The sequence below is a fragment of the Cherax quadricarinatus genome, chromosome 55, assembly GCF_038502225.1.
Source record: "Cherax quadricarinatus isolate ZL_2023a chromosome 55, ASM3850222v1, whole genome shotgun sequence".
Taxonomy (NCBI): Eukaryota; Metazoa; Arthropoda; class Malacostraca; order Decapoda; family Parastacidae; genus Cherax; species Cherax quadricarinatus.
In genome coordinates, this window is record NC_091346.1 from 16671332 (window position 1) to 16683831 (window position 12500).

Here is a 12500-nt window from a genome sequence, read left to right on the forward strand (position 1 = left end):
TATATATTCTTAATCACCATGTCTGATAATGCAAGGAGTGAGATCTCGCAAACTTTAGCAACTGATATGATAGAATTGTTTGATAATTATTTACATGTTATGTGTGTACATACATATATATATATATGAAATAATTGTTGAAATAGTTCTATTACGTCATTCATTGATACTAAGTATTTCGTTATGGGAGTAAAGAAAGTTTTCATTTACATTTAGATTTTGCCACGAAGTGGCTAGTTCATTGCGCAATAGCACATGGATACACCAAAGGCCTAGAAACAATATTTTCAGTTCACTTATCTGTTACAAGCAAACTTAGGAAATTTGCTTAGTATATCTGGTATCTTACTTTTCACTAATATCGTGACCTGTCACATAGGTTATTAAACTGCCTGTCTATATTCCTCAAGTGGACAATTATGCACAGTGTTCAAGACAGTACCCACATGGCTGACAATTTTCATTTGGTTTGATCATGCGTCTCTTCCAAACTGCCAGTAGTTCTTTTAACCAAGCCTAAGCCTGGCCACTACTACATCAGTTAGTCTTCACATTACAAGTTGCTCCATAAACATACTTGTGTACGTTCATGTTATAGTAGGTTATAGATCTATTCACGCTTCTAATTTAATTCCTATAGCATTTATTTTCATTATTTACTTCTGTCTTATTATTCCTAATGCTAGACACGTACCAAATTATATTCTACAGTCTCCTTCAGGGTACTCTTTTTGGCTAACTTCTATCTTGAAAGAGTAAAGAAAGCAAAACAAACGTCTGCAAAAAAATTGATATTAATGTAAGTGGAAAAAGCTAATGGCGTTCCACAAAAAAAATATATTAATAAATATGTAGAGCCAAACTCACTCCTTCCCTCTGTTTTACCTCGTCAACGATGGATAACTATTCCGAGTCCCTTCATATAATAAATCCTTCCTCGCCCTTTCTTATTCGTTCGCCTCACTTGTGACTAACACCTGCTTACAAAATCACCCACAATATATTTTCTTCCCCTCTCTCAAGCTCTTTTTCGAAGACCTTCACTCATCCACGCAGACCCTCCAGAACACACTATCCTCTTCCCATTTCCACTTTACTCTCAAGACACTCTCCAGGCTTCATACACCCTCCTCATAACCATACTATTCCTCACAAGCCCCACTTCATCAGTTACCGATTACCCTTCTCCTCCCCATATCCCCCCCACACAAAACCTTATTCCTGTCAACTATCATATACCGAGTCATCAAAACTATTATCAGCACCCTTCAACTCTGCCGGAATTTACCAGAGAATCCAAGGAATAAACTTTGCTCTTCGTAGTAGTAGTTTCTAAGGTAGTCTCCAGCTGGAGGGTTAAACGCGTTCCTTGCTTCTCCTTCCGACCTTCTTCCCACCATTCCTGGCACCTTAACGCTTGGCTTCCACCCCGGATATCGAGCTTCCTCAAAGTCTCTGGTCCCCCACGCTGCTGGAGGTGGAACCAACTTGCTGGACGCCCACGTCTGAAGGAAGGACAGGGAAAAGTTCACCTACATTTTCTTGGAAGGAGGGACGAGAGGTACAGGTGTGTGGGACGCGAGAGATGAAAATGATGCGGAATGGAGTGATATAAGAAGTGAAGGACTGATGAAGGGTTAAGAGACTGAAGGAAAGCACTTCGTAATATGATACAATATTTTCTGTAATGCTTGACCCAAATATTTCAAGAAATTAGAAAAGCATGGAAAATTGTTTTTAAAGAGCAACGCTTGTTGAACTTTAGAAATGAGAGGTCATCAAGTGTGATCCGTAGAAGGGAGGATGGCTTCAATTCTTTGGATCAAGAGCCCTTCACCAGCATCAAGGGGAAAATTATAGCCACCAGCAATGTTCCAGTTCTCTCACCACTCACTATGTTCGTTGGTCTTTGTCAGCAACAGGCTGGGTCAATAGTTGCAGGGAGTCGAAACCTCGTCCTGGTCTTGGTGCTCAGGCATGCCATAGCTGGACATACTATTGTGTTTTAGTCGAAGCCTGGTCCTTGCTGCTCATGACGTTGTCCTTACTATCAGACATACCACGGAGTAGGCTACACTGCCTATCCTGATGCAGCAGGAAGGCGTAGATAAGAGCTAGAAAAAAAAATCTGCTGTATTATTCATGTAATTTAGCTCTTCAGTATGTTTATAGTCATGGAAACTAACCAAACCAGTGAGGGTCGTACGTCATCTGTGGATTGGGAGGAATGTGGGAGTCATGACTTAATCACCGTTTCTCAAAACGCTGTACTTCCTATGGGTTTCCTGTTTTTTTATGACAAGTGATTGGAAATAAAGAATTAAATCTAGGGAGAGTAGCTCAAATTCCCTGGATCACGAGCTCGGCAACACCGAGGCACCATCTTTGAAGGCAGCTGTAGGAGAAACTGATCCATAGGTATGAGTAAATATGAAGTTACTGCTGCTGCTAATATCGCTGCACAGTTATCACTTATGTGCAGTAGGAAGCGCTAAACCAGCATTACTTCACCTTGAATATCAGTACTCTTAATATAACTACTACACGTACTGCCAATAAGTACTACCACAACAACTAGCACAAGTGTGAAATGGTTTGAAAACCGACAAGTTAAAGATTGAGACTATGTAAATTTGCGTTTGGACTACCTCCTTTTGAGCTGCTCACCCTAGCAAGTCTTGTTGACACAGACACCCTGAGATTAGTCCTCTCAGTCTCAAGTGGCTTTTAAGACATTTCCATATGCAACTGATCTCGCAAGAAATTACCAAGTAGATGCACGAATAAAGGACTAACTTATTTGGTGGTGGGGAACATACCACCTAAGGGGAGATGCCCGCAATTATTACCATATTGGTGAGCCATCGTCCGCGTCATGACCCCAAGCTCAAATTTCCCGTGTTTCTCCATACACTGTTGGCCAACTAAATACAGGAAAATGTTGATGAATGTCTAACTAGGGGTGTCTGATGAGAGGATAGTTCACGGTACTTCGGGAAGCGCCTTTGTGAAATTCAGGTTAGTATTTTGCAGACCTAGTTGTCTTCGCGGTGTCTGGTCTGAGAAGAAAAAGCTAACGTCTCTCTCACTCCCTTCTGCCTTCGTTCAAGCATGGGTGTTGATAGCTCGCCTAATCTATCCTAATATTGGCTTACATTAAGGTTCAAGGCTACATTATTAAAATCGAATGCTATCTCACTAATTCTAATATTAGTTGCAAACTGTATAATCCTACCTAAACTTTCCTTGAAGGGTAAATATATCAATATGTACACTCGCTGCCCTCCGCCAACTAGTGTGTGTGGGGGGGGGGATGTTAAGGGCGCGTACTGCTTATTTACCGTTTACCTGTGGAACTTTGAGAGACCAAATAAGTTTCCACAGACTTATGCAACATATGGGAATCTTTATTAAGGAAAAGTTTCGCGCCACAGTGGTTTCTTCAGTCCAATACAAAGCAGAGAGGGGGTAAGGAGATGTGTTCAGTGTATCACTCTTGTAGTGTGATGGACTGAACACAGATTCCAGGCAGAGGGACTGATTACCTCAAACTCATCCTCTCCTTACCCCACTCTGCTTTATATTGGACTGAAGAAGCCACTGTGTGGCGAAACGTTTCCTTAATAAAGATTCCCATATGTTTCGTAAGTGTCTCAATCTTCAACTACCACAAGAACTAAGACAACAGCTCTCACCATTATTACTATTGGCAGCACGATTCCCACATTCAGCAAGTACTAGTTCTTTGCCACAACCACCACAACTGCTTCCACTACTGTCATTACTACCACTAGTACTACCCCATTTCCTCCCTTCCCAGCCATACAACTATCATCATTATTAAAGTCACCGATACTATTACCTTGTCCTCTACTGTCCCTGTCACCACCACTTCTAAGCGATGCAAGAAGGTACATCAGACGACAATAGTAAGAGCGAGGCAGAGACTGAGGATATGTATACCACGTCAGCCATGGGGGCATTGGCCACCGAGCCTGCGAAGACACTAGCAAATATCCTGCTGGTGGTGGGACGTACGCCGTGTATGACTCTGGAAGTAAACACACGCATACGTATGAATGATCATTTTCACTATCTTGAAAATAAATAAAAGCACGCATGTAATTAAATACACAGAACCATACGCAGCGTGGAAATACGCTGTGGCTAACAGTAAATACGCATAAAAATGAACATACGTATTCTCAACCATGTAAATAAAAATAGAAACAAATAAGAGTTAATGGAAGACCTCTAGGCGGTACTGAGTTAGGAATACCTTCTCATAACAGGTGTACTATATATAACTAATCATGGGGAGCGCTAAATTCGTGGGATTATACAGCGCATGTGGGGAGGGGGGAATCGAAGGTATTCGGGCTCAATTCAGAAAACTGGAACACGGATTCAATTCCCTAGATAAAGAGCCCCTCATCAGCGCCAAGGAACCTCCCTTGAGGGGCTTATAACAGGTAGAGGCAGGAGAAATCCAATTTCGAAAGTACTTCCTAGGGATGAGAGAATTCCTGATTAACATACAATGGGAAAGGGAACTGGACAGAGAAACACTAGTATGGAATATGTGGGCAGGAAGTAAGGGGACGCAGAGAAGAAAATATCCAGAAAAATAAGCCCCATATTTTGAAAGATGAGGGGAGACGAGCAATACAAGTTAATGAAAAAAAAATTAAAAGACATGAAAACAGAAGCGAGCAGAAGAACGAGAAATGAAGATGTAAGGGTGAGAAGAGAAGCTTAACTAATTTACGAAAGAGACCAGTAAAAAGCCAAAACAACCAAAATTGCTGCAGAGCTAAAACAGAAGACAACAGTAAAAGACAAGATGAAACTAGAATGGCAAGAAATGCAGCTCATCAGAAACTACAAACTTCTCATAGGTAAACAAATCATTTAAAGTGTTTTCAGTGGAAATAGAGGCAACGCCAGAAGTAAAGGAATACATGTGCTAGACGCTACACATAACGGAAGAGGTAGTGAAGAAACTTAGTGAGCTGGATACAACAATAGCAATGGAACCTGATAAAGTGTCACCATGGATTCTACGAAAGGGAACAAACACTGTACAAACCGCTTGTAAATTCTACAATAATTCAGTGGATATGGAAGACTGCAAATTTAGTCCCAATTTTTATGAAAAGAAACAGGAATCTTTAATCTATAAGCCATTATCGTTGACATCCATACTATGTACGGCAATGGAGAAGATTACTGGCTTCGTAAAAAAAAGCTGCACAGGCTTAGAAATAGTAAATAGTCTCAAGCCTGTTGACAAGGCAGCAGAAGTCGGGCAAGTGTGTCAAGGGATGTGTGAACTGCATATTGTTTGGCAAGAGAAAAACAAAAGGAACAGGTAGGTATTACAGTAGATCAACGAGTACCTTATGGGAAGGAGACGAGAGGCATTTTGCAAGACGAGATGCTAGATTGGTTTCTTGTAACGACTGGGCTTGGTGAAGCAGGTACCGTCGTTGAGGAAAGGCCCTTCCCCCCACACTCTCTCACCCTTTTCTAGTTATAATCATGAGGGAGTGCTAAACCCGTAGGATCATACAGCGCCTGGGGGGGGGGAGATGGAAGGTATTCAGGCTCAATTCAAGGAACCTGAGCACAGATCCAATTTCCTAGATGAAGAGCCCCTCACCAGCGTCAAGGAACCTCCTATGAGGGACATCCTTTGCTAAACCTCCATCACCTACCCACCCATCCACACCATGCACCCCCCCTCATCCATATATGGTGCGGCTAGTGGATAACACACTTCCTCCCTACACCTGTTAAAACAAATTAGTTCTCAGCTTAGTTTCATCTCAACAGCATCTCCCCAACAGTTTCTTCTTGGCTCTTCTAATTTTCTCTGATCACCTTTTCCCTCTGCTTCTTTTATTAGTTTTTTTTTTTAAGTTTTTGCATTAGCTCAATATATTTTCTTTTTCGTAGGAGCTTGAGCTTCTCAGCTCACCATAGCTAACTGAAGAATAATGTTCCTCGAGCTTACTCTTCTCATTACAGATTTCTCTACCAGTCTGATCAACACATTTATGAGATGATCCACATTTTAGCTATGAACTGCAAATATCTGCTGTTTTAACCTGACGAGAGCAACCTTTCTAAGCTCTATTGTGTCACTATTATAAATTACCTGAATAAATTTCCCGAGAAATTCAGTAGCTAAAATATTTACAATTCATTAAAGACTGACGGAATCAAGTTGTGTAACTATGGTATCTAATACAAATGTATTATTATTATTATAATCAAGGGGGAAGCGCTAAACCTGGAGGATTATACAGCGCCTGGGGGGGGGGATGTGGAAGGCATTCAGGCTTAATTCGGGGAACTGGAGCACAGATCCAATTCCCTAAATCAAGAGCCCCTCACCAACATCAAGGAACCTTCCTTGAGGGGTAATACAAATGTAACTTGCCAAAATTTTTTAAGTTCCCTTTGAATGAAAAATACGTTACCTCTTGATGCATATCCCAATTACATATATTTAGAAAGCATTTCCTATTGACCTCTGCGAAAATCCGTAACTAATTTTAAATTTTAATATTTAATTTAATGTTAGGTTTCAAAGAAATCGCCTTTTTTTCCAACCAACCAGCTGGAGGCTAGGACCCTGGGTGGCTTTGAAAAGATTTGAGAGATATGAGTGGGAGGGGCTGGGTTTGACTGGTGTCGTAGGTACGGGAGTAAATTCTTGGGTATTATTATTATTATAATCAAGGGGGAAGCGCTAAACCCGTAGGATTATACAGCGCCCAGGGGGGGATGTGGAAGGCATTCAGGCTTAATTCGGGGAACTGGAGCACAGATTCAATTCCCTAAATCAAGAGCCCCTCACCAACATCAAGGAACCTTCCATGAGGGGAAATTCTTGGGTAGCTTTGGGTAGTGGTGGTTTTGATAAGGACTTTCCTTGTATGGGCCAGTAGGCCTTCTGCAGTGTTCCACCATTTTTATGGTCTTGTGTTCTTATCCCACCGAGGCAGGGTGACAAAAGCAAAAACAAAAGTATAAATTTATTAATTTACACAGAAGGGGCTTACTGGCCCCATGCTCCCGGCATTTTAGTGGTGGCCTCTTACGACACTCATGGCTTTCGGAGGAACAGTTCTTTTCCAAGTATATTTAACTACCTTAATTAGTACATTTCTAAAACCATTTTATTTTCCCCACCACAGTAACCTTTAAGCCCTGTAATCAGAAAAATGTATAGTTTCTGGCAAGTTTTCATAGTGGCGTTCCTTGTGTTAAGAGTTCATGCAGGTATTAATGTTATCCATGCAGTCAGAGACTCAATCGTAAGCACAGGAAATCCCTGTTCTGAGTTATTTAAAAATATATGAAGACTGACCATTTACCACAAAATGTACGATACCTCTAACAGTGAAATATTGTTCCAGTTTGTGTAACGTTTTTTTTCTCACTTTCCTAATGTATCACACTCAAATATAACATGGCGGTAATAATGCTGAAGTTTTGTTTTTTGAGAATTTTATAGAGATAAATTGAACAAAATACAGAATGGAAAAAAAAAATAGAATGCGATCCTTTATTGAATACGTTTTGCCCACAAAGTGGGCTTTATCAAGTCAGATTTTGTTTGTGACAATAGAGTCCTCTGTCAAAATCAATAAAGGATCACATTATCCTGCTTTTGTATATTTTTCAGGGAGAAAATTCTATTTCTTGGAATGGTTAGGAAATTAGAGTGTTTTTACACAATTAAAAAAAAAAATTACGTCAACCTCCAGCTTCATATTTTAACCAAAGGTCGTTTCGTAATTCATCCGTCTGATCTACAGACAATTCACGCATCGAAGCAGAAAAACAATAAGAGTGGATTGGGTGGGTGAGGACCTAAATCCACAAGAAGCGCCCCCGAGGGAAAAATAAGGACTCATTTTTTTTCAGTTCCTCAAGATTATCAAAACTAAGCGCTAAACCCAACTGGGTAAAGATCCACCTTATCTTACGAATATCTTAAGGACAAGAGAAAATGTATCGAAATGCCAACTTACCTCCGCCAGTCAACTTATTAGTACCAAAACAACGTTATTAGTACCAAAGCAATGTTGGATAAGGGTTGACATTACTGCTCTTAGAAGTTGTTTGGCAGTGAGTGTTTAAACGTTTTAATATTTAGTTTTTTATTTTCTCCAGTCAACTTTTTTCTTTCAGAGAACACTAGGAAAACATTACTGAAAATACTTGTACAAGTCATGCCACATTCCAGCTAGTTTATTAGGTTTAATATGTTAAGAATACTTACGTCTTTAAGTAAGTCACTCGCATAAAAAATGCTTAATTCCTTTAACGGAAACTTCAATAAACTCTCACCTGATGTATAAAGAGAAAGTATCTCTCGGTGCGTTGCCGTATCACATACTTTCTAGGAAAACAGTTATATTAAGTTCTGTGTAAGAGAGAGAGAGAGAGAGTCAGTCCTCACCCACCAACACGCCAGGTTGTACTGTTACGACACTAAACTCAGCCACTCACAGCAAGCCACTCAAACATCAACCTTTTTCTCGGTTTTGATTGGATGACTTAATAGTGTACCTTGTCAAACTACAGCAGTTAGCCTTTTTAAGTACCAATATACATAGGATGTGAGGCGCATTGAATATCTCACTACTTGCACCCCTCAAGGAAGGTTTCTTGACGCTGGTGAGGGGCTCTTGATCTGAGGAATTGGATCTGTGCTCCGGTTCCCTGATTTTTTTTTTTTATTTTATTTAAAACAATACAATACATTAAATAGATAAAAGAACACAGTATCAGTTCTTACACAGAATTATAAATTTAATTGTCAAAAGCACACAGACGTTTAACTTTGTGCTGACACAAACTGTCCCTCATCCCCTATGCATTATATCCCATGCACCTATGTTAAGCAAGATTTTATTTAAAACAGTACAGAACAGTTAATAAATAAAATAATACAAGACCTATCCGACAACTGATGTGATAACCTTCCATCGCCTAATGAGCCACACAACTCCGTGTGGCTTCCAACACCCCCCCCCCCTTTTACCCCCTATTCTAAATCAAACAGGTTTACCACAGCTCACGGACATATTGACATATATACATTAATATAACAGTTGTCATGCTTGTCCACAAAGTGTATTAAACGACCACAAGACTGCCTGAACAGTGTACTAACAAGAGTCATGGTTTAGATATATATCACAACAAACATTACATTGCTACAACATAAAAGGCATATAGCACACAAGTATTTCAATCCCCCCCCCCCTTGCATGTCCCCCCCCCTTGAATGTCCCACCCAAACCTATTCACAACCAGACATATAAATTATACAGTAAAGAAAAAGAATACAACATCGTAACACATTGATACAGTACATGTATATACACAACCCATTTCACAAATATCCTCAAGTAATTATCCTCAAGTAATTGTGCATACAAGAGGCCTCATAACAGCAGGTCCTGCACAAGTAACACTACCAGTGTTTTTATACATTGTGTATGCATAGGTATAAAATATATACCCAATACTTGACATAGAACATAAGGATGCTCCTCAAACCTCCACCATACAGACCCCACCCAATAATATCATACAACATATAGTCCAAGATTCATACACACAGCAGCAGCACATGCCACCTCAACCGCACCAGCGTACCTTAGGCGCACACAGGCGCAGGCAGCAACACCTCTAACCAGAATCTAACACTACTCATACTCCACAATTTGCAGACACATCTGAACAGCACATATCAAGCCACTTTCATCCTAACACTGGGCACATGCCCCTCTCTCAAGGAGCACGCTATCTGGTGCCCCCAGACACACACACCATTAACCGTCGCTGCCATCAAGCAGCAGACCTCATCACACCTTCCACGACGATTCCCGCCCCTGTCTAAACCCCCCCTCACACCTGGCTAAGGTTTCCTCCCTCGCTGCCCCACTTGTACTTTTGCATGCCCACTTGGGCCCTGGGGGGCCACGTTTGCCATGCTCTCCACGCACGACACCCGTGCCACCTGGCACCACCTGCTGTCGCTGCTCACCTCCACTAGCACACCGCCCCCCATCTACCGATGCTTTCTTCCCTGTTCGTTGAGCCGGCGTCAGGACGTCGTCAGAGTCCGACATTGCTGCAGCCCTCTTCCTCGTCCCAGCGTCCTCCTCCATGTTTGTGATCGGATCGTCCACACGATGAACCTCCACCACCACCTTCGTCTCTGCCTTCTGACGAGGGGTCACCACGTCCCCTCCAGCCCCACCAGTACCAACAACCTCCTCCTACTGCTGCTCAACCGCCACAGACATGATCTCCGGACTGGCCGTCGTCACAGCCGGGGAGACCACATCCGTAGATGAGAAAATGGTATGCAAAACAGACGCTATTGTCGCATCCAAGTCCTCCACTTCCACCGTCACCTGGTCCTCCCCGGAAGCCTGCTGTACCACCGGCGATGTAGGCGACTCGAGAGACGACAGCTCCAGATTCGACACCACCACTGGCTCCTCAATCTCCTCACTCCAAAACCGACCGTGGCCACCATCTCCTTTTCGTCCACGTATGGGAGCCTCCTGCCCATTGTCATTCGTTGATCCACCGGCCAGCCTTCTGGCCTGCCCGCGCTGCCCACACTCCGCTGCCATATGATCATAGTCACCGCAGAGGCGGCACGTCCGTCGTTGACCAGCATACGACACCATGACCTGTGTGCGGAAGTCCTCAAGGTACACATACGATGGTATGACCTGGCGTAGAGACATCTTAAGGGTAAAGGAACCGTCTGGGAGACCAACATACGCCCCAGCCACCCGCATGCCTTGTTTAGCCATGTGTACCACTCCGTATCTTCTGAAAACACTGTGGAGATCCGTTGCATCGGCCTCGAAGGGCACATTGCGCAGTTTCACCCACGTATATTGTCGAGAAACATTCACCATACGCACATGCACTTCAGGGGACACATCTACGCAGAGATCTTGGAATTGCTCAACCAGCTTCTCGTACACTGGCTCGTAGAGTAGTTTCACAAAAATTCGGTAGGCGCCATTTAATGCCACACCGTACAAATCCTTGTCCGCAATACCACAAGTGTCACGGATTATCTTGGGTAGCAAAACTTGTTCATTCTCAGGCGTAATCGCCCCCCGAACAAGCTGTATACCAACGGTATTCACCCGCCTCCTCACGCTGAATACCAAGACGTCACTGGATAGCTTGCTAGACTGTCAGCAGAGAGGTACGAGGCACGTCCACACTCCCTGGCAGCTAGGTCGCGAAATGATTTCTAGGAAAACAGTTATATTAAGTTCTGTGTAAGAGAGAGAGAGAGAGTCCTCACCCACCAACACGCCAGGTTGTACTGTTACGACACTAAACTCAGCCACTCACAGCAAGCCACTCGAACATCAACCTTTTTCTCGGTTTTGATTGGATGACTTAATAGTGTACCTTGTCAAACTACAGCAGTTAGCCTTTTTAAGTACCAATATACATAGGATGTGAGGCGCATTGAATATCTCACTACTTGCACCCCTCAAGGAAGGTTTCTTGACGCTGGTGAGGGGCTCTTGATCTGAGGAATTGGATCTGTGCTCCGGTTCCCTGAATTGAGCCTGAATACCTTCCATTCTCCCCCCAATGAGCTGTATAATCCTACGGGTTTCGCGCTCGCCCATAATTATAATTATATAATCACTACATGCAGTTAATTTACCTTAATCCTTTCTTTAGGGATTAACATATTAATCTGGTGACAAATTGAAGTCAATGGGATTTATTCATAATAACTCCTCCAATCAACATTCAGATGACTTTTATCGGTTAAAATTTATCCTTTCTTTCCTGAGTGCGTCTATTAATTATTTGTCAATTTCACTGATGGATTTGGGAAGTCAGTTTCCATGCGGAAGCTTGCGTATGCCTCGTCTGATTCGTTTTATATTTTCAACACATATTTATCTGTATTAGAAAATCATGTCTCACCCATTATAGTTTTGTTTGCGTGTATTGAGGTACAGGGGATACGGGGAATAACCTCACGGGATTTCACAGCAAGAGAAACACATCAAGCTTGGGAGAGGGGGATTAGGCGTTGATCTTGTCAGAGTTGCTCTCCACGGCTCCAAGGGAAAATGGGGTCCATTATGGCATGTTAAGGCGCCTTCCTACTCTCCCTGTTTCCACTGGATGTATTTAATTTTATATGGACAAGTGGGATACTTCACCATAGGTGGCAATCTGTTGTTTTGGCTTTCTTGAAATCATAGTGTGATCCTTTCCTATTCAGCAAGTGATATTTTGGGGGACGATCTTTGATAGTAGCCTAAAGTGGGCCTTTCGTGTACAGAAGCTCACAGTGTATGATCTGCCAACGTGAGACATTCTTGAGGTGCTTTCCCACCAAACCCAAGTGATGGATCGGTGGACGACACTCCTTGTGCCACACTACCTTGTGCCACACTGCCTTGTGTCAC

General features: G+C 42.4%; 1 long non-coding RNA gene across 2 annotated transcripts in view; it reads right to left on the reverse strand.

The window, feature by feature from the left end:
- Nucleotides 1-8555, reverse strand: part of LOC138854320 (uncharacterized) — a 9098-nt gene extending 543 nt beyond the window's left edge. The window contains exons 1-4 of one of the 2 annotated variants that reach the window (XR_011393522.1): nucleotides 8365-8555; nucleotides 3863-4051; nucleotides 1895-2114; nucleotides 1289-1505 (exon numbers count right to left, since the gene is read on the reverse strand). This is a non-coding gene — a long non-coding RNA (uncharacterized lncRNA). Of the gene's footprint in view, nucleotides 1-665; nucleotides 1506-1894; nucleotides 2115-3862; nucleotides 4052-8364 lie in introns of those variants that run through there. The other variant, XR_011393521.1, reaches the window with a different exon arrangement.
- Nucleotides 8556-12500: the final 3945 nt, after the last annotated feature.